This window comes from Lagenorhynchus albirostris, chromosome 7, assembly GCF_949774975.1.
Source record: "Lagenorhynchus albirostris chromosome 7, mLagAlb1.1, whole genome shotgun sequence".
Lineage (NCBI taxonomy): Eukaryota > Metazoa > Chordata > Mammalia > Artiodactyla > Delphinidae > Lagenorhynchus > Lagenorhynchus albirostris.
In genome coordinates this window covers 55,177,043-55,181,304 of record NC_083101.1, presented here as the reverse complement: position 1 = coordinate 55,181,304, position 4,262 = coordinate 55,177,043, and the positions used below count along the sequence as shown (strand labels likewise).

The following is a 4,262-nucleotide window of genomic DNA, read 5'->3' as shown; positions in this document are numbered from 1 at the left end:
GCGCCACCGGCGGACGGCGGAAAAAGACGTACTCCGCTTGTTACGTCACTTCCGTATAGGAAGGCGTAGGTCGAGGGAGGTGCGTCCCGGAGTTTGGGAGGCGGGTGTGGGTCTGGAATGGTTTCTTGTTTAAAACTACTTTTTCTGAAGCCTTTCAGTGCTGCCAGTTTACCCTCCAGGCGCTGAGGGTCATGTAGTATTAAATACTTGTCTGGAGTTTCCTACGCAGTAAACGGTGGGTCCTAGGGGCCGGGAGGTGTTCGGACCAAGTGTTGTCGTCCACTGCGTATTGTGTAAAAACTGCAATTCATTCCTGTACTCGTTACTGATATGTAAACCAGTTTCTGAAGCGGGGGTGAGGGTGGCGGCAGTTGAAGTGGAGAGAAATTTTAAAAACAGAGACAACTTTTCTCTCGTTCTGAGTTACGAGCAACGAGGATTCTGCGAAACTTGGCTGGGAAGAAGAGTATGCCAAAGATAGAGTACTGGAAGGAGCAGGAATTTAAAAAACACAGTACCATATAAACAATGGAATATTACCCAGCCATAAAAAGAAACGAAATTGGGTCATTTGTTGAGACGTGGATCGATCTAGAGACTGTCATACAGAGTGAAGTAAGTCAGAAAGAGAAAAACAAATATCGTATATTAACGCGTATATGTGGAACCTAGAAAAATGGTACAGATGAACCGGTTTGCAGGGCAGAAATTGAGACACAGATGTAGAGAACAAACATATGGACACCAGGGGGGGAAAGTGGTGGTGGGGGGCTGTGGTGGTGTGATGAATTGGGCGTTTGGGATTGACATGTATACACTGATGTGTATAAAATGGATGACTAATAAGAACCTGCTGTGTAAAATAAATAAAGTTCAAAAATTATAAAAAAAATACAGTACCACTAATAGCGGATGTGTAGGAAGGGCTTCAGTGTATTTCTACGTATCTCGTTTAAATCGTAAAGATTTGTGCTCTCATTATCCCGTTTTTTGAGAAGAAGAAATAGACCCCATTATGCCTAAGGTCACACATTTTAAGGGGAAGAGGTAGGATCAGCCCAGGGCGTATGACTTCAAAACGTGCACGTTTAACAATCAGGCATTGCTGCCCTACTCATAATTAGAGACCCAAATAAAAATAACGAGACGCCGTTTTTTCAATCTTTTGAAGTTTGTCGATACCGAGTGTAGGCAAGATGTGAGGAGATGCTGTTAGAATGTCATTTGGGTAATCTTTCGGGTGGGGTAACCTGACAGTATCAGAGGTTTAAGTGCTTTGATTCGGCAATTTAACTACCAGGAAATTATCCAACAGTTATTTTTGCACCAATAACTAGTGATTTATCCGCAAAGGTGTTTATTGCAGCTTTTTTCTTTTTTCTTTTTTTTGTGGCAAGGAACAAAAAGCAGAAAGTATATATAACTGTGCTGATATAGAAATATCTCCAAAATGTGAGTAAAAAAAGGCAACTTACTTTCTTATATGTATATTTATATAGCTATACGTATCTATCGAGAGACAGTAATCCAGTTTGTGTAAAAACAGTTCTGTGTGTGTGTGTGTGTGTGTACATGTGATAGAAAATTCCTGGAAAGTAAACAAGAATTATTAATGATTACTCCTAGTGGGTAAGGCTGGGGAGGAAAGTTTCTGAGCATCTTTACTTTCTTTCTTTTTTTTTAATTGCCGTACCCCGCAGCATGTGGGATCTTAGTTCCCAGAGCAGGGATCGAACACATGCCCCTTGTATTGGAAGTGGGGAGTCATAACCACCGGACTGCCAAGGAAATCACTGAGCATCTTTACTTTCTACTCTTAGTTTTCCTGTATTATGCTGTTCCGGTATTTTCCAGTGACTATACGTTATACCTTAGTAACTAATTACAAATAAAAGTTGAGGAGCACTGTGCCTGAACCTTTTGAGTTTAAGAGTGAAAGCCATAGGAGAAAACATGACAGCAGCTAAAGCAGGAAGGGAGAGGAGCCAAAAACAGCTTTATTCACTTGTGGCTTTTTACTACTTGAAGAACATTTCTCAGAAACTTCCAGTGACTTCCCCTTATATATTATTGGCCAGAACTGGCTTAAATAAATTGATTCATTCCCTGGACCTAAATGCATTGCCACCCGCACAAAACCGGGATTCCATTGGCAAGGAAGAAGAGCTTATGGCTCTTAGGGAGGCAATCACATTGTCTTCCATAACTGTTTAAGTTCTTCCATAACTGTGCCATCTAGTGCCAGCCTAACTCCTGAGTGTCATTTCTTAACTTCCTCTACCCCCTGCCCAGTTTTCTCTTAGTATGCTCGTTGGCCTCCTTTCAGTTCCTCAAACATATCGATTTCTTTCCTGACTCATGGCCCTTTACATTTGTTGCTCCTTTTGCCTGGGTGTCTTTTCTCTTTGTTCTTTAAAAGTCTTGTTAGTGGTCATGCTTTTCTTTTTAGGTCTTAGATCAACTGTCATACCCTTAAAGAGGCTGACCTGACCACTGGGTCTAAATTAGGTTCTTCTTCCCTCTAACGTGTAACTTTCTATCTCACCCCCCTGGATATTTCCTCCCTAGCATTTATCATACTGTTATTATCTATGTTCACCTATTATTTTATATCTTACTTCACTAGAATGTAAGGTCCACAAGGGCATAGATTGTTTCTTGTTCACTCTTATGCCTTCATGGTCCAGAACGGTACCTAGCACATAGTAGGTACTCAATAATATGTGTTGAATTGATGAATAGGGAACAAATGAATGGAAACAAGGATAAAAGGAAAGGTGTAGGATTACACACAGACAGAAGAGGGTAAAACGGGAATGGGAAGAGTTATATTTTGGTAGGAGAAGAAAGGGTGGATATAATGACATCAGAAGTAGCCTCATCTTAGCCATGGCCGACTTTGGGGCCTGAATCCTGTGCCCAAGTACAGTGGACACTTTTTACAAGTCTTGGAACTAAGTCATACTCTTTTCTGCTTTCTTATATCGGATAATATAATTCCTTGGAAATTGCTTTGGGTCATAGTTATCCTACTACTCCCATGGACATAGAACTAGCCAGCTGAAATGCAAAGGAGCAAATTAATTTTTCCTGAAGAGAAATTACTTTAAAATGGAAGGATATGCACTGTGTACGTAGTCCAGAATGCCCAAGGGCAATCCTTGTGGAAGGTTTTGTGTGGTATCATTAAGTAAGTATTGAGCCTACAAAAGCCAGTCAGTCAAAGCAGAAGCCAAAGAGTAACATGAGTTTGACTCATGACCTCTAATATAGTTTGTGAAATAGATTTCATGTGTGGGTCCAGATCCCAAATGACTTCAAGATTGTTAAAAGCTGTTCAACTGCAAGTTAATTCCTTCCCTGGAAGCATTCCTGATACTTGGGGAAAATTCTCAAGAAGTATGTATGCTTAAAGAAATAAGCAAATTGCCAGCTCCTGTTTTGGATATTCATGCAGAGACCACAGTTATTATAATACACTGCTGCTTTTTTGAATTACTTGTAAAGTATTACACACCACAATAATTTTCTTCTGTTATCTGAATTTGAGTTGAATAGATCCACCATATTTTTTCTTTAAATGTACGTAAGACTTTTTTTTTTTTTTTTTGGCTGCATTGGGTCTTTGTTGCTGTGTGCGGGCTTTCTCTAGTTGCAGCGAGCAGGGTCTACTCTTCGTTGCAGTGGGCGGGCTTCTCATTGCGGTGGCTTCTCTTGTTGTGGAGCACGGCACACTGGCTTCAGTAGTTGTGGCTTGCGGGCTCTAGAGCTCAGGCTCAGTAGTTGTGGCACATGGGCTTAGTTGCCCGTAGCATGTGGGATCTTCCCGGACCAGGGATTGAACCCATGTCCCCTGCATTGGCAGGTGGATTCTTAACCACTGCGCCACCAGGGAAGTCCCAAACGTATGTAGGACTTCTGTCAAAGAAATTCATAGTGATGCCACCAAGAATCCTCTTGATGGGCTATCTTAAGACAGAATGAGGTTTACATAAGGATATGATTACTTTTCTTATTTAAGTATGTGTTAAAGATTTTAAAATTGTTATTATAAATATTTTTAAATACACAAAAGTATATTATTATAGTAAACTCCATATGTCCATCACCCAGATCAACAATTATCAAGATTTTGCTACATTTCCTTTATCTATTTCTTTTATTAATTTGCTGGAGTATTTGGAAACAAAATCTTAGGCGTTAGATCATTTCTGCTACATACTTCAGTATGCATCTCTAAACAATGTTGGTATTTGTCTTCC

The 4,262-nt window shown here is 40.3% G+C and overlaps 1 protein-coding gene across 2 annotated transcripts in view; it reads left to right on the top strand.

Annotated features, from left to right (window-relative positions):
* The first annotated feature begins 70 nt into the window (after window positions 1-70).
* SPATA6L (spermatogenesis associated 6 like) overlaps window positions 71-4,262 on the top strand; it is a 63,037-nt gene continuing 58,845 nt past the window's right edge. Inside the window, exons 1-2 of one of the 2 annotated variants that reach the window (XM_060155035.1) lie at window positions 71-615; window positions 1,398-1,452. The gene's annotated coding sequence lies outside the window, so the exon portion shown is untranslated. Of the gene's footprint in view, window positions 616-1,397; window positions 1,453-4,262 lie in introns of those variants that run through there. The other variant, XM_060155034.1, reaches the window with a different exon arrangement.